Raw genomic sequence first — 19,333 nt, 5'->3', positions numbered from 1 at the left:
AACGCAAATCACGGTGTACTCATACTGCATATTCCAGTGTGAGTACAACATGATCTGGGTTTCTTATGTGTTCTATTACCATTTGTACATGACATACCACCATTTCTGTATGTGGTGCAAGAGTAAGAACTATCCCCGAGTACGGAACACGATGAGGAACTGTTGTATACTATTACCTAAATTTTTGCCAGGACGTAAAGGGTCAAAAGTTAGAAATTGAATTTGTTAATAAAAGTGATCCATCCAGTTGATCCGAAGGTATGGACAATCAAAAATCGGTGTCCCGTGTGTTATATAAAAATTGACCTTTGTAGACAGATTGGTTGCATACCATTCAGTTACTTTCAATTTAACCAAACTCCTTCACTGTGGCATTACTACTTGTTGCACGAACAAGGAATAATTATCCTACAAATTATTCGAATAAAGATGAATTTTTCGAATAATTATTCGAACTTCCCAACAACTAAGAGGAAGAAAAGTATTCTTTGAATAATTATTTCAATTGTCTCAAAAATTATAAGATGGAGAATAATTGTTCAAATAACACTTAATTGTGTCAATGATAATACAAATTAAAATATTTTTTCTGGAAATTATTATAATTGCCACAATAATTATTAGAATACAGTAATAACACGAATTGTTTTATTAGTTATTCAAATAAAGACTAATGTTTCGAATAATTGTTAGAATGATAAAAATCATTGTCTCAATAATTACTTAAATAAAGAATAATACTTTCTTTTGCTCCAATAATTACCGGAATAAAATATAATTGTTGGAATGATTATTCAAATAAATAATTATTATCCTATAATTATACGAATACACAAGAGCTGTTCATATTATTATTCCAGTAATAAATAAATGTTCCTTTCCCTTTACAAAGCTGGATATGAAACAAATGATAGCAATAATGAAGTTAGATAGTCAGGCACATTCTGGACTCTGTTCCATGTATTCAAGGTACCTGTTTGTGGATAATGAGAAATTATTTCCGTGGTGTTCCGAACTCGAGTGAGTGTAAATATTTCAAGTTTGTAATATTTTTAGACTAAATTACAGGGCGGTGGAAAATATTAATTTTTCTTTTGGAACTAATTGCTGTACCGTAATATTAAATTTGCTTTATTTATTTATTTATTATTATTATTATTATTATTATTATTATTATTATTATTATTATTATTATTATTATTATTATTATTATTATTATTATTATTATTATTATTTTTACCTCTCACATCGTCAACTCTATGGTCGTACAATAGAAGAGTGTTCAAGGACTGGGAAACAGTTTCTAAGTACAATATTTGCAAAACTTTGTTCTTCGTCCGCCCACAGCTGCATTTCATTACAATGCATTTGGCGTCACTGAACAAATGCATCTCTTCGGCAATTTCAGGATGTTCTTTTATGTTGTCATAAAAGAAACCTAATACATCGCCTGTGCCAACTTCCTCTGTCTTTTATGACAGTAATGAAAGTGAAATTTTGCCGTCCAGTACTGTATTGTATAACCTACGGTGGCTAATGTTTGACATAGTTAGGAATTGGTAATTTCAAAAAGATAAAGTTGATGAATACTTTGAATTGACTTGGATTAACGTTGTTTAAAGTGTTCTTTGGTCAACCAACAATTTGATGTCACTTATCCAACAGTTTTGAGCTCGCGCTCTCAACTGCAATGGTATGGTCGTACGATAGACCTTCTTTCTTATGGGTGGGTTTCCTTGGCAATTCAAGTTGGCTGGCAAATGCTCGGCAAAGCAGTCAATTATAACGTAGGATCAACGTTGGTATTGTGCTGCCAAAGTGTCTTGAGCCGTGGCAAAAATGCGAACTAAAGCTCACCCCTCACACATTCACACGTTGAGTCAATAAGAGTTTAGCTGTTGCTAAGCGAGATAAAGGGAGTGGAATTCCGTCAGCCGATAGCAGCGCTGGCAACGGAAGATTACTTTAGTTGGCTGCCCTGCTGTTTCCACTGTTAAGTCGACTCCCTGTGCTGCTAGAGTTATTTTTTTTACTCATTTAATGGTGTTGAATACCAACTGCAATGGTATGGTCGTACGATAGACCTTCTTTCTTATGGGTGGGTTTCCTTGGCAATTCAAGTTGGCTGGTAAATGCTCGGCAAAGCAGTCAATTATAACGTAGGATCAACGTTGGTATTGTGCTGCCAAAGTGTCTTGAGCCGTGGCAAAAATGCGAACTAAAGCTCAACCCTCACACACCCACACGTTGAGCCAATAAGAGTTTAGCTGTTGCTAAGCGAGATAAAGGGAGTGGAATTCCGTCAGCCGATAGCAGCGCTGGCAACGGAAGATTACTTTAGTTGGCTGCCCTGCTGTTTCCACTTTTAAGTCGACTCCCTGTACTGCTAGAGTTATTTTTTTTTTACTCATTTAATGGTGTTGAATACCTACACCATCTTTTTTAACCTATTGATTTATATGTTGATATTATTATTATTATTATTATTATTATTATTATTATTATTATTATTATTATTATTATTATTATTATTATTATTATTATTATTATTATTATTTTGTTTAATTTGAAATGAATTTCAACTGGAATTATTCTCTTCTTCAGGCCTAATTAAATGCCATTTTTGCTTTTTCCAAAACCAATTTGCATCATATAAAAAATTAATATTAGTTAAATTAAGTTGAATTGTTAAATATTAAAATTATACGTAACAAAATTTAGTTTTCACGAAGTAAGGGACATTTGCATAAATTTGAAGAAGAAATCAGTAAAATCAAGCTATTAAAATTCCGCTTCATTTCAAAGAAAGCGGGAAAATAATTCCTGATATAAATTAATATGTTGATATTGAATACCCTGCACCTATAGACATATAATGATGATATTCAACATCATGGACAAAATTGCAGATACAAGCTATGTGGAAGACAAGAATATTAAACAGGAATAATCTATATATATAAAAGAGAACGTACAAAATCCTTTGTCCGCTCATCACGCTAATACGGCTGAACCAATTTCTTTCATTTTTGGGGGGTTATTAGGATTTGGACCCTAGATGGTTTTTATCATATCACTTTAATTTTTAATTACCAGTGTCTTGAGATAATTGACCATTCAAGTGTCCATAACGTACAAATCCTTTGTTATTAGTTCATCATAGGTAAAAACAAACGTATTTATATGCAACCCGCATGACCGTGTCACTCGGCGGGTTAACATAAATGACAGGCGATATACAGCGGAAAATAGCTTGAATCTTCTGTTTAAAATTTTTTAATTGATTTGCTTATTTTTACAGACACTTTTACAATATGCCAGCACCGGGATGACCGCAGCGAAGCGGGGCGGGTTAACATAAATGACAGGCGATATAATGTTAAGATTTACTGCAATCTTCTATGGTTTTTATCATATCACTTGAAAGCGAAAAAGTAAAAATTATCTAAGTAACAAAGTTTATTGCGTTCCGGGGTGACCGCAGCGAAGCGGGGTGAACGCTGCTAGTTAACAATAAATGAAAAATAGGAAAGGAAGTCGACCAATCTGCATTTAAAGTTACGATCTTGGGGTTCGCATAGTAAAGTTGAGAAAAGTACTCGAGAAACCACAGTGAGAATGGTCAGCCATCAGATTCAAACTTAGCACTTCCCAATTATGAACCACGAACGCTCATTCCACTTAATTGTATCTTAATTTGTCTCGATTCTCCATTCTACGAGATCTAAACCGAAAGGGACAGGAACATAGAAAATTTGAGGAAACTTTGAAGGGGCCTTTCTCCTCAAAGGGACTCTAATCACCGACGGATTTCGTCTCATGATCATCAGCTGGACGTTTTAGGCAGCTCGATTATATCACACCAGCTCCACGAAAGCATGGAACACAATCAACGTCGCGTATGCTAGGCGAATGAAACGAAAGGCGTGACGCAATGTTTCCATGTGGTAAAACGGCGTGGCTAAAAAGCCAAACACGAACAGCGCGAACAGATAACGAGATATCAGAAGACGTGGCAACACCGCAACTCTCTCCTTTGCTAACACTGTTTGCAAGGAACTCGAAGCGCTGCTTTCAAACGCCATAAACGCTGTACCTTAGCATAGCTTATATCTTTTATTTGTGCAAGCTGAAAGCTTTGAATATCTTAACTTTTGTCCCCTCAGAAATTTAAGTTTCTTCCTTTCCCAACTCAGAATCTCAATTATTCGAATAAAAATACGAATATTCAAATGATGAGAGTAAAAACCATTCGAAAACTTTTAACATACCTAATTCCAGTTATTAAGGTTCACAAGCTTGAACTATTAACCCTTTAATGAGCAAGCATTGATAGCATTACCATTAAAATATTTAGTTTGCTTTTGTGGTTGAACCATATCTTCTTTATCCTAATTTTGTAATTTTTAAATCATTTTTGTACTTTGGTTACAAAATACAGGGTGTTTATTTCAAATCAGCATTGCCATGAAATAGCCCTTATGTGTAGCTGCTCAGTGGCATTGCCCTATTATGGTAAAATATCATAAGAATACTCTCAGTAATGACCAACAGTTTCGTTAAAATATTTTCCTACAGAACAAGAAGCTACAAATAAAAAATAGAAAAATAATTTTCGCGAAATGTAGCAGATAGAGTTTCTACAATGCTAAATTTGAATGTCCCCTGTTGACGAAGATTAGAAGTATATATAAAAAAAGCGACCCGCAAATCATGTATATGAATATTGTATGAAAGCAATAATGCCAATAAATGACCACTGAAGTTATAATTCGTGCGGATTACACAATAAAATGCGATGTTGCTTGAGAGCAACACTACCCACTAAAGGGTTAAAGGTGTTGAATACATGCATCATCTTTGTTTCTCAGCCATTGATTTATATGGCGAATCATTTTCCCCTTTTCTTTGAAATGAACGGGAATTTTTGTGTTTGATTTTATTGTTTTATTTTTTATATATTTAAATGGTCTTTAATTCCTGGAAATTAAATTTTTATGTGTAATATTAATATTTAATAATCAAACCTACACTAAGAAAAAAAAAAGTGTGTAACGTACGTAAAAACGTTACACGTGAAAATCTTGTAGCTCTTTGACTTAACGTACAACAAACGTATAACTGAAAAAGTATATTTTGTACGTACTTTCAGTATAAGTGTTCCGAATGAAAGTACTTTCCGTACGAACGAAACAACTGTATATAGGCGGTCAGGATCTCACATACAGACAGACGTTGACGTATATAAGATACGTATATGTATGTACACAGTTAAAACTGGTTTCTTAAATTAGAGAAAAAAATCCTCGTACTTGAGAACATCCATTTCTTACTGCATCGAGTAATACATACATTCTTAAAGGTGAGATTTCGATTTTCTCAAATCATTTTGAGAAATAATGACTCAAATACGAGGAATTATGCATTATTTGAGGGTGCAAATGCTTTCTCAAATTTGCGAAAAAAATGTAATTTTTCTTAAAATTTGGGAAAGTAACATTTGAGGAAATGAGACACATAACCTTAATTTTGAGGAACACATTTCTTAAAAAAAAAAAAAAAAAAAAAAAACTTTTTTAAAAGCGAGAAACGATATACTGAAATACGAGGCAGTGAAGAGAATGGACATAAACAAAATATAAACTTGCAAAAAAATAAAACAAAAAGAAAAAGGAAAAAAAATCAAACTATTAGTACATTCAGAATTTATATTAAATAAACATCTACAGTTATATTGTTTAAAATACAAGCACATTTAAACCTTCATTTCAACACAAGAAAATTCCACGAAGACTTGTATTTTAAGTGCGTTACTTATTCCTACTACATCAGACAGTTGAACATTTTCCTTTTTATCATTGTCCATTTTCTTAAGCCTTTTCTTTTTCATCGACATCGCTTTACTCAAGATTCTCCCGTTTCTTCCAACACTATATCAACTTCTTGATAATTCAGATTCAAGAATTATCTGTCTATTGCCTAACGTCAACAATTTCTGCTGGAGTATAACGTCCCACGATTATGCTACGGAACTTAGGGAGACCTTATGATGATAATGCACGAAAATGATGTAATGAAGAAAGTGAGGGAATCCCGAGAAAACCCACATACGGTTTTTACTCACATAGCCCACTTGGTGGAGCTGGAATCAAATTAGGGACACCATGCGTCGGAGTCGAGTCCTACCACTGAGTCATCGCGGTCCAATATGCCTACTTATGTGCCTTAAACAAGTTGCCTACATGAGAAAACATTGCGTGAGTGGGCTTTTCCAGGATTCTCCTACAAGGGACGTACGCAGGAATTTATTTCGGAGGGGGTCCAAGTTCAAAACGAGGACAAATTGTATTAAAATTTGTAAAATACCCCTAAAATTAGATAAAATTTACATTAAAAGTAACGATTCCGGAGAAGGTCCGGAGACCCAGGATTCACCCACTACGTTCCACCTTCATTGCGGCAGGGGCATGCGACAGTTTCTGACCCTTATAAATATGCTGAAACTCCATTGCTAAGGATACAATTCAGATTGGAAACAAGGACACAAACCCATATTCATGCAAAAACTGCCAAGAAACGTACGCTCACATTTTCATTACACCATTATTATCGATCTCTATTACTGTCTCTCTTAGCCTTGGAGCACCATCTTGAGACGTTAAATTAAAAAAAAAAAAAAAAAAAGAAAGAAAAAAGAAACGAAACGTTTGGGTTTTATGTCCCATAGTTGTGTCGGGTAGGTTAAAGGAGACGGTGATGATGAGAATGAAAGAGATAGTGGAATGAAAAAAGTGGGAAGAAACGAGAGAAACCCAGAGAAAACCCGCGTATACTGTGTTTATCCACCACAAGCCCGCTTGCGGTGCGGGATCGAACTAAGGGCCGCACACGCCAGAGGTGAACGCTCTACCACTGAGCTACCGCAGCTCTACTGAGCTAAATTAAAAACAAATGCGTACAGTACTGTGCCACAAATAACCTGCAAACATGTGTCATAAAAACGATTACTGGTGATGAAAAAAGGAGGCGAAAATTCCATTATAATAAATCACTTTTTAACGCTGCTTCTAACTACACACATGACTTATGTGTTCTTTGTTTCCGTACATAAGCTATTTCGCATTTTATAACGAATGGCAAAGATGTAAAACATGGTCATGTCTCCCCATTTTATAGAAAACAACGTGTCCTACAGGGGTCTAACCAGCCTTCACTTGTTATTGCTGCACTCGTTATTATGTGAACTGAGTATTGAGCTTTGGAACATAAAGGAGCCAATCTGACTACTATAGCCTATATAACATATATGAGGGGGTCAGCTTTCCAGACCCTAACGAACGTATTACAGTATCTTTTAGTCTATGGCAGTGTTGAATTCAGACATTTTCTCCCGGGGGGGAATGTGAACTCCTCGGGCTGGAGGGCTGTTTTTCTGTATTTTTGCAAGAAAGGAGCATATTTAACAATTCCATTCACATGCACGTCTTACCTAATATTGAGACTAATTGTTAATAAATATTCAATGTGAGATTATGATTTTTTTTTTAAAAAAAAACAATCGTTTAATTTTATCTAAAACATTAAATAAAGACTGACAAAAATATTTTAGACTAAACTTTAGCTGCTATTTACAAAAAAACTGTTTTTGTTATTATTTCCTATATTCAGTAGTTACTGTTTGTTACTAATGTAGAAGTTTTTAAACGATTCAAATTAACTCAAATATTTTTTGAGTTAATTTAAATCTTTTTAAAAACTTCTGATTCTAAATCAAAAAATTCTTTCTCACACTTCTGATTCTAAATCAAGCATATTAGCCTTGGTTTCTTCACTGCATACACATCAATAGTTTAGTTTATGAAATTTTCAGTAGGATTAGTGCCGTGTCGTGGAAAATCAGCGCTTGGTGCGAGCGTATACGACGGAACCCCCGTACATATGAGTGAGGTCGACAGACCACCTGCGAAAGGTGAGAAAATTTTAAAAAGTAAACCCTGCTTTTCCTTGATTTTGAGCACTTTTCATTACTTATTTCCTTTCATTTTATATATGTGCACATGCCCACATGTGCACATGTGTTTCATTCCTTTCTGTTTTCTTCCCTTCTTTTCTTTTTCCCTCCCGAATTTTGCGCCCCTTACTTCGGCCCCCGGGGCCGTCGCCCCGTTTCCCCCCTTACCCCTGATGGCAGGGCACTGAGAAGGATCTTCATCACCTTCAATAGCAATCTTTCACTTATATACTACTATTATATTGATAAATTCTATATAAATTTCTGACCCAGGAGAGATATCTGTTCCTCCCTGATCCCTCTAAATGACGCCCTCTGAATCTCACCCTTTAACTGACTTATTTTTAATTAAAGAAAGGTGTGTTTACTTTAATAATCGTAAAACACATTTACGTCTGTTACTTCCGATGCGAGAAATGGGATTTAGGCGCTCTATTTCAAATAATGCAAGAACTACATTTTCAAGAACTGAAGTCTGCTGACATCAGAGATCATATGGAAAGATCGAAAGATCTTCCCTATCTTTCCTTTCCTATCTCAATCTGTGCTAGTGCTACCTACTAATATATAATATAGAGGAAGAGTATAGTACCTACTAAAATGCAAACCTTTCTTCAACAGTTGACAATTTCATGTTCTGTCAAACTCGGTCATAGCGTTAAGAAATACAGGTTTTATTGACTATTTGGTATTCTATCTTAGATGTTACATGTTTAATATTTATATAGACTGGGTCTGCGTCATTTATATGTATATTGAGAGATCGGATTTCGTCTGCATGTGAACGGAAAGAAAAGCAAATAATTGGGTGAAGTAATTTCTACATTTTGTGACTGAAATTCTGGGAGTTTTCCCGGGGGGACAGAATTTTCTTTGGGGGGGAGGAGATTCTCCCGGGCTACCCCTTGAATTCATCCCTGGTCTATGGTAGTATGATTACAATAATTAACCCAAACTTACGTACGAAAGCTGATATATATGTTGCTCCTAGCCTCTGTCACATGATGTGTATCCATGCGCCACCTCAGCCGCATCACCGTACTGCGAACTCATATCCATTCACTCTGCTACAACTGAAATCGTTTATCTCGTTTCTTGAATTGTAATTAAGCCCTAGTAATAGTATACCCTAGTACAACATAGTAATATTATTTCGGTAAGATTGTTAACGTTACTTTCTAATCATCTATGATATTGCAAATCACGCACTATTCCATTTTCATTTTTAAGAAACGAGAAAATCTCATAGGGAACCTGAAAATTTGCCTTGAGCTCACGAATGAAAGCACGTTTGAAAATAATGAGACATTTTCCCTCAAATATGAGTAAAAATTATTTATTTTGTTTTGAAAATGCATTTTTCTCATTTCTGAGCAAGGAAATTGTTAAGGGTGTAATATACGGAAGACTGTTAGATGTCATATATCCTGCAACGGCATGATGTAAAATCCAAGCGGGAAAAAGGGCATATGGAGCATATGGATAACGTATGCTTCGTACTGATTTCCGTAGTAAGCATAAAGATTCCGTATATTTGTACATACAATATACCACTGTTCAGATAAGAATTTTTCTCAGTGTAATTTAAATATTAAATTGACTATATATAATGAAAATTCATTTTGGAATAGGAACGTTTAACTAAACTCGAAGGAGAAAGTTAAAACCAAACTATTAAAATTGCAATTTGTTTAAAAGAAAACAGATATATTATTCCCCATATAAATCAACGGGCTAAAAAACATGGCGTACGAACTCAACACGAGCACTCGTAAATGCTTTGTTGCAGGGGCGTCATTTAGGGACGGCAGGGAGGGGCATTTGCCCCCCCTGAGTTTGAGATTTATATAGATTTTATCAATAGAGTAGTAGTAAATGAGTGAAAAACGCGAAATTTTACTTATATCGAGGGGTTTTCCGCCCCCAAGCAAAATCTGAAATGACGCTCCTGCTTTGTTGGTATTGGATGGAAGTAATGTTCCTACGTAAATACGTAACCCACTACTACAGTTCTCTTTATAAATATTAGACCCTAACGATTCAGTTGTTTTATGCAGTATACTTAATACAAAAACATTTTCACTTTATGATATGTTAGTTGTCCAAAAGCACTTCCTACAACGTTGAATAAGATAGACTGAATTCATAGAATGAAATCGTAACGTAAAAAAGAACACGACTATGATGATTCTCAAACCATCTTCATATTATATTATTCAATATTTAACAATGGTTTACGATAACAAATGTCATATTGTTTACATTGTTCTACTTCCGACATTTTGAAGGCGTTGAATACAAAAAATACAATTTGTAAAGCGTTGTCTGGCTGGAGTGGCAAGAGGATTACTACATTTATTCCTACCTCCCTTTACTCTTTTTTCTCTCTCTCACTACAATGCCTTCATGTGACTGAATGAAGTTTTTAAAAACACTGACACTTTCCCAATTCAGCCAGGCGAAAGTTTTTAAAGGCGTGGTCGTATTATGTTAGTCAAACTTCCTTCTGGTAGTTTTGTTGAAAAAAGTCTTTCGATTTTCTTTCCTCGCTGTCTCCGATAAGATTTATATGAGAATAGGGATAGACCGCGCAGCCTAGATGATGAACTATGGGAGGATAATAAAGATTTCAAAATTCTTCGGAATGAGTTTGAGAAAGCTACTGTATATCCGAGATTAGGAATGGAAAGGCAACCGAGATGGATAATATACCAATCGAATTCATTAAAAATATGGAAGAAGATAAGAAATAAATTGTTCTCACTGCAATGAAATACATAAAGCAGAAGTATGACCAAACGATTTTCTGAAGATGATCATGATGCCGTTGGCTATGAAATCCAACTCAGAGTGATCTGAGAACTATAGAACTATTAGTCTCATATCGTATACAGAAAAAAAATAAATAAAATAAAATAAAATAAAAAATAAATAAAAAAATAAAAATAAAAATAAATAAAAAAATTGAATGCTAACTGGCAAGTTACATAGAAAAACAAATGAAAAAGTTGATGAGAAACAGTTCAGGTTCGGGAGAGATAAGGGAACAAGAGATGCAATTGGTTTATTAAGGGAAATTGGTAAAAGATTTATAGAAAAAGAAATGAAATGAAATCTGTAAGTTTTACGTCCCACGGTTATGCCGGTTAGGCTAAAGGAGACGGTGATAATGAGAGATGAGTGAAATGGTGGAATGAAGAAAGTGGGAGGAAACGGGAGAACCCCGAGAAAACCCACGAGCACGGTATAGAAAAAGAAAAAGAGGTTTGGAGAAAAAGGGAAATATTTTCATGAAAATAAAATTAAACATATATTGACCTATACTTCATCTAGTAGACGTATTGTTAAGAACCAAAAATTTATTTTAGATCCTTGCACATTGGTTGAGAGCAGAAATGACGAAATCATTTACTATATCCATTGAAACAATACAGCTCTTGCGTAACAATATTTTTAAATCGGCAAATTGCCGTTGCACTAGCGATATCTATTGATCTGCAGGCAGCGCAGGTAGCGACACAGCGTTTTTTTTTACTATTCGGAATGTACAGATTGGCACGTTTTCCTTTTATAATTAAGATAATATATTGAGTTTAGGGATAGCACTAAGGTTGCCCTCAAGGCAACTAATGAAAGTATCTCGTCTCGAAAACGATGTCGCAAAAGCGATATGTCGTCTCGAAAAGTGTATCAGTTTCATTGTAGGAGGTCTTGGGTAATCATAGACATCACGTAAACAAAAAGTAAGTACAGTAATAATAACTACAGTAGTTAAATATTCATTTGTAAAGGGCGAAATTAAATTTAATAAACTTTCAATTTTATGTCCCACGATTGTGTCGTATAGGCTCAACGAGACGCAGATAATGCGAATGAATGAAATGATGGAATGAAGAAAGTAGGAGAGCCCCGGGTAAACCTATCCACATGGTGTTTTTTTTTTACTACAAAGCTCACTTGGTATGAGCTGGGTTTGAAGCAGGGACCCCACATACCGAAGGTGAAAGCTCTACAACTGAGCCACTGCGGCAACGGTGCCGACTTTCCAAAATTTATGTGGGTGCATATCACTGACGGGTCGTTAATCTATATGTTTTGAGGGAAGTCTTGATATTCAATTGATTTATTTTTAGTTATTTTTTTTTATGAACATTGTCATAAAGGGCTGTGCTGTGATAGAGTAAAATATAGCTATACTATAAGGATAAGTTGGGGCTGCCCTAGCTCAGTCGGTAACACGGCTGACTTATATGCACGAGAAACGGGTTCAAATCCGGGTCCAAACTAAAAATCTTGTGGGTGCGCCGCACCCACAGGATCGTTTGTGTGGGTGCCGGAGCCCCGGAGCACCCACGTAGTCGGCGCGCAAGCACTGCGGTCCCACTTACACGGGGCGAGTAATATTCCTCTGACAAATCTTTTTGAAATGTTGTGATTAACGATATTGAGTAGCTACATACGCCATCTTTATCTTTTTGAATTATATGGGAAGCTATTTTTCTGTTTTCTTTGAATTAAAGTGGACTTTCAATTGCGTATTTATACTTATTTCTTATTCAAGTCTGGTTAAATATCTCCTGCTTATTCAAAAAGGATTTGTATTATGTAAAAGTATAATAATACTTCCCTAGTAGCAAGAAAACTTTCGGCCAGTTGGCGCGTGCTTGGCTTTTGACTTTCTACGCCTGAAACTGAAACGCTTTCATAGGCTACAATTTGCCTTTTGTTGTACTTGCAAGCGACGCTTTAGAGACGCTTCGCAGAGCCTAGCATCACTGGTCGTTCATTAGCTATTGACTTGACTTGTAAAACGCTTGCGTCAAGCTTGAATGGAACACTGAATGCAAAGTTGCCCCAATGTAACTTCGTTACTGGAATCCAGCTTGCGGCTTGCTTGCACATTTTCCAATCAAGCTGCATGCAAACTTGGCCGACTTGCAATTCAAGCTTACAGCAAGCGGTTTGCAACTTGTCTCTGCTACTAGGGTTATATTAAATTTGATTAATAAATATTACAACCACATACCACAAAATTTAATTTTCAGGAAGTAAGGGACATTTTAATACATCTGAAGAAAAAAAATCAGTAAAATCAAACCATTAAAATATCAGTTTATATCAAAGAAGACGGGGAATAGTTCATCATATAATTCATTGGATTAATAAAAATAAAGATGGCGTAGGTATTTGACACAGTTAAAGGGCCAGATTCTTAACAGGTCAGTATTTATATATTAAAAAATAATATTAAAATGATGCGCCGCGAAGTAAAATAAAATAAGCTTAATGGAGATTATCATATGCTGCCATTATTAGCACGTCACTTGCTGCAACTGAGAAGTTTCCATGCTCCACGGTCTTCGGCTAACCTCTTCGTCTTCGCGTACAATTTTTCTGTTTTGATATCAATAATCATCTGTAGCTTTATTCGCACTCTCCCTCTCTTTGCTGCTACCATATCCTCTAGCACGTCTCTGATGATACAGTTCCTTCTTAGCCAATGTCCCAACCAGTTTCTCTTCGTCTTCACAACAATACCTAAAACTGTTCTTTTCTCCCTCAGATTTCTAACTCTTTCGTTTTCCGCTCGACTCAAGGGCGCCGATCCTGGGGGGCTGTGCCCCCCCAAAGCTCATGTGGGCTTCCGCATTGTATTTATGAATATTCAATATTTAACATAATTTGAATGCAATTTTTCTTAAAACCCTCATTTATACCTTCTGTATCTGAATGGGCCCCCCAAATTTACAGAGAAATCGGCGCCCTTGGCTCGACCTAACTAATTCTTTCCATTCTTCTCCACACCCACATTTCGAAAGCTTTCAGTCGTTTTTAATAATTTTTTGCGTAATATCCGTGCTTCTACCCCATACAGTACAATGCTCCATAAGAAACATTTTATGAATCCTTTTCTCAACTCTTTGTTCAAGATCCTACAAAAGGAGGGAATTGTGGAATGTAAAATATCTAGAGGAAGATCACTTTTGAAATATACGTACCAAATAATACAAGATATAGGAAGAAAAGCTGCAAAGAAATGAAAAGTCTGGCTTAAGATAGGGAAAGGTGAAAAGCTGCGTCAAACCAATCGAGAAATTACTGACCGTATTTAGAATAACTAAAAATAACTATTGAGTAAGAACTAGTTCCTTTAGAACAAAGCTGGTAAAAAGTAATACTGCACTACAATGATATGCAGATTTAGTGGAAATAAGTATAAATTCGTGAGATTATTATTATTATTATTATTATTATTATTATTATTATTATTATTATTATTATTATTTTATTATTATTGAAAATTTAGAGCTATATCTGAAATTGCAAATAGAGCTATATCTGGGAGGTGTGAAGAACGAAGGGTTCACGAAGGGAAGCGCCAGTTAACCAAGGCTGGAAACCACTGGTCTAGAGCTTAAAACTGTCAAGACAAGAAACTGGCTATACCCATCGTGAATCAATGTCCAGTAAGATGCCAGTAGCAGGTAGCCCACCCTGATTACATTTTATTGCGAATGAACCATATGTTCGGAGTGCGGGTTCTGAGGATATTTGTTGGCAGTACTATGATCAAATTTGAGGCGCTAGAAGCGCAAAAACTTTTTTTTTTTTTTTTTTTGTCACAGGGGAAGTTTACTTGAACATGTGTGACGTTCACTTTTATCAACTTTTGGAATTTCTTCACGAGGATTTAGGTACTGATAATTTTCTAATAAACACTGAAAGTTATATTCGGTTTTAAAGATATTTTCATATGTTATTTATAAGTTTTAATACAGTTGAATTCCCCCCCCCCCCAAAGGTTTTAATGAAAAAGATTTTCAAATATTAGAACAATTATTACAAGTTATATATCGTTTGAAACAGCAAGGTTCCTAGTTTCCATAAATGCCTTTAAAATAAAAGCAACTTAAACGAATTGCTTCATACGAATGTTTGAAAAAAACACACACAAGAAAATCTCCGTCTGCTAGAAAAAAATGCGGTAGTTTAAAGCAATGGTGATCTCAAGTCACCCCCTTCCGGAGAGGGGGAATTGTAACACACTCGGGTGAAAAATAGTAATGAAAAAAAAAAAACTGGGAATGTATATTGAGCATTATAGGGGATATGGTCCCAGGGAAATGGGAATTTCATAGCTCCAGGGGAAATTTTCCCCCAAACTATCTCTGAAATCATCACTACTTTAAAATCCGTCCTCAAAGAGATAACATGGGATCTTCTACTACAAAACTTTAAACTAATTGGCCACAAGAAAGCTCAGATGCAACACACTGTATGTAACAACCCGTGCTTTCACATTGCAATTGCATACACTGTCATTAATAATGTCTTCATAGTAAAAGTTTGGATGGAAAATTGCGATCAGACATCCCGGATGCTTGGTTGATGGAGCACTGATTGTGGAATTGTCATCAGTTCTTGCGTAAATAAACTTCATGTTCCATTAGTTGAGCGAGGAACATAATTTACACAGACCGTGGGGCAATTTTGTAACTACGGGAAATTATCGTGGTTTCTCTTAAGATTGCCAGTCTAATTTTTTACATCGTAATTTTAACAGTTTTCAGAATAGATGAAATGAATATTTCACAATATTTTTTATATTTATATATTATTATTACCCAAATTAGCTTTGACATGCTAACATATATATATAAACTTTAAATTAGCATTTCCAAACTCCAAAAGCGGCTAGTGAGGGAAGTCACATAAGTTTTATCTCTTTGAACTAAGAAAAGAAAAGTTGCCTAATGTTCTAATTCTTGTACGAATTCGTATAATAAAAGAATTAGTACGTTAAGTAGTAAGAATTCGTCTCCTAGTTTCGTGCGATGAATCTTTTTTAACGATGTAACTTCCTTTACGAGTCACCTCCACAAAACAAAAACTATTTCGTACTATAAGATGTCCCATGAATAAGACAACTTTTGAAACAGCGTTTCTTTCAGAAACAATGTTCCGGGGGGCACACTTAGTATTCCGGGGGGCACTGCTAATACTGTTCTAGTTATATTATAGACGAATTATTTTCGTCTCCTCCGGGGGGCACTCTGAGAGCTCCTAGGGGAAGTGCCCCCTAAAACAGGTCTGGAAGAAACACTGTTTTGAAATATACCTCCATTTCTGTTCTAGTAAGTTGGCAGCACTGAACACTACACGATTTTCATATGTTGTCTTTGTGGTTAGTAGTCATGGAATTGTGAATAGCGCATGATCATAATCTGTTTTCTGTACGAATAGGAATGAAGCGCTCACCGTATTTGTAATAAGTTCTTGCTATTCCGTTGTAAAACGCTTCATTCCTACTCATTCAGAAAACAGAGAACGATCATCAGCTTTTTGGAGCTCCGTAACTACTAATTACAAAAACAGATGAAAATCATATAACGTTCAGTGTTGCCACTTACTAGAACAGAAATGGCGGGCATTTTAAAAGTTGAGTTCTATATGGGACATCCTTTATTTGATGTGATCTACACCGCTGAGTTTTACAAATTTTTATATTGTCTTTTGTTTTATTATTTTTTCTTAAATAAAAAGAATAAATAAAATGCACCTAATTTTACACTTCGACTAACTTAGAACGCATTTACATCCGGTCATAATATTCGAACTGTATCAAGTGGTGCACTTATGAGTGCATTTACAAAAAAGTACAAAATTTCGAGCACCAAAGGGTAACTTATTTAAACGAACTTACTAGAGTCACTACCCGTAAACAAGCATAACATATTAACTGTAGATATTAATTGTTAGTATTTCCCTTCATAGCCGAGTGGCTAACGCACGTAGTTCCGGGTTTGACCTCTCGTATTGTATTTGAATCGAACACAAACTTGTTAGTTGTTCTTACCACGCTTTAACCAGTAGGCCCCGTTTCATGTAAAATTGATTCTGAAAGGGGATGCTAACACCAACTAATCATAGTCCTTCCCGCTGGATTTGGGTGTGATCCAAACAACTAACAAGTTCGGGTTCGAGGCATTTCGTATTTCTCATTTCTACAAAATGTACATCTAGTCAATTCCTAAATGAAACACAAATTAATTTCGTATCCCTTACTTCAACTCATTTCTCCTGTAAATCTTGTATATATATATATATATATATATATATATATATATATATATATATATATATATATATATATATATATATATATATATATATATATACCTACTTTTGGCCGTGTTCACCTAAACAAGCTCCATTTCTTTTAACAGTAGTATTTTGGTGTACTACTTGTAAGCCAAAGTTTAATTCAGTCGAAATTTGCATGCAGGATTAGTTTTTATTTATTTATTTATTTATTTATTTATTTTTCCAGTTTTATGAGTTTTGGCTGAGGTCGTTTATTTCGTTCTACTAAGAAAACACGCAGGGCCTTATGCAGAGTCGTTTTGCCTCGTGATTAAAACCATACTAAAGAGTCCGACTAACATATGTTTCCTGCAGTAGTCAGGCGTTTAGTACGACTCGAATCATACATCAAAACGACTCTGCATAAGGCGGGCAGTGTTTACGTACGTAAAGTTCCAGGTAGCTTATAGAGCTACCTTAGTTATCTTCTATTTCAGTTTAATCAGAGATCCCGTCTCATATAGCCTCGACATTAAACTTTAATCAATCAATCAACCGGACTCGAACCCGACTTGAGAAGTTGAAAGTTTTAAAAATAGTTCCAAGTTCATCTTGTAAGGGGAGGCCATTTCTCCACGATGACAACCGAGAAGTCAAGTGAGATGTCAATTCCAAAAAGTTATACTTCATCAAACGGTTCGAACTCCTAATACCATTCTATCTGGAGGCACATTTGATTAAAATATTTTGGTCATTGTAAAAGTAGCACAGATCATTGGCCGGCCCAACGTTGGCGAACGGTGAATTCATCAAAAATTGTTGGGATAACATCTGTACTACTTTGGTGTAAATTGTAAACTTTTAAATAGAGGCGGCTCGCGTGCGAAGTCACATTGGTAAACATTGAAGTTGCATAACTTGAAACAAAGGAAATAAAAGCAGTGGCGGATCTAGCCCGGGGCTGGGGGACCTAGGCCCCCCAGTTTTTGAGTGACAAAAATTATTTAAGATATTATTTACATATAGGCCTATTTTGAAAGTTTATAGTAACTCACTATACATTTATTATAGCCTAGTTCTGGCTGGTCCCACCACTTTTTATCTTCTCGATGCGCCACTGAATAAAAGTTATCTAGTGTATTAATTGTTATACTATACATAACAAATAGGAAATTAAGGAAGTTTTTTTTTTCTTTTAGTTTCAAGTGAAAGAAAAACTTTTATTGGTGTGGCTTCCATCACAAGCTGCCTCTGCTTTAAAATAAAAATTTTTGAATGGTAACTGATTCAGTTTTTCAGTTTTCTCGACTTCCCCAGACTTTAATTCATTCACTTTGCTTCATGCCCCCCCCCCCATGGAACAAATGTAAATAATAATAATAATAATAATAATAATAATAATAATAATAATAATAATAAAGAAATCCACTAACCTTCAGCAAGGTGCAAATGAAATGTTTTTGTTTCACTTGGCGCCACAGTATGTATCACCGCGTAAAAAGCACTACACCTGCCAAATGATAGTTCACACGAAACAGCATCATGATGATGCAAACATTAAACTACTGAACGACATGAAGGACCGCACGCCACTGTGTAGCAGAGTCGGAAAAAGCCAAGGTGCGGAAGAGAGAATAGTAATGAACATAGAGGGGAGGGGACTAGAGGGAGCGGATGTGCTAACGCTTACCAGGAGATACAGGTCAGCGGAGCTTTTGACTAACATGAAAGGAAAGGGTAGCAACGTAAATTCCATTATAGTTAAATAATACAATGCAGATAAGCACCGTGAGATCGTTCCTCCCGCTACCCCCTCTTGAAAAAAAAAAATAGCTTCCACGAGCGTTTTAATACAAGCAACTGGAAATAAACAACCTTTCCAAAAAGACATTATTCACGAGACGGCTAAGAATAACAACGAGACATTCGGAAGTTTCAAACACTGTGCTATATTTAGAGACTTTCTAATGGAATTGAGCAGAAAAAAAATATGATCTTGTCTGGCTAAGCTTATCTACCAATAAAATGTTACGTTGCGTTTAAGGTATGAGTGAATAATAAAAGAAAAGAAAAATACAAAAAATAAAAAATAAATAAAATAAAAGCGTTCAGATACACCTGTTTATATAGAAAGGAACTTCAGGTTATTTAACTTTTTCTTGTCATTTTAGCTTTCTTCAAATACAAATAACTTCAATCACAGTTTCCTATCTTTCAGTTATCATAAATACAGTAAAA

The 19,333-nt window shown here is 35.3% G+C and overlaps 1 protein-coding gene across 1 annotated transcript in view; it reads right to left on the bottom strand.

Annotated features, from left to right (window-relative positions):
* Tsp68C (Tetraspanin 68C) overlaps positions 1-18,917 on the bottom strand; it is a 64,194-nt gene extending 45,277 nt beyond the window's left edge. Inside the window, exon 1 of the mRNA XM_081738358.1 lies at positions 18,529-18,917. The gene's annotated coding sequence lies outside the window, so the exon portion shown is untranslated. The remainder of the gene's footprint in view (positions 1-18,528) is intronic.
* Positions 18,918-19,333: the final 416 nt, after the last annotated feature.

This window comes from Thermobia domestica, chromosome 14 (assembly GCF_964235325.1).
Source record: "Thermobia domestica chromosome 14, izTheDome1.hap1.1, whole genome shotgun sequence".
NCBI classification, from domain to species: domain Eukaryota; kingdom Metazoa; phylum Arthropoda; class Insecta; order Zygentoma; family Lepismatidae; genus Thermobia; species Thermobia domestica.
The sequence above is the reverse complement of the archived record's forward strand: the minus strand, read 5'-3'. Positions and strand labels throughout refer to the sequence as shown.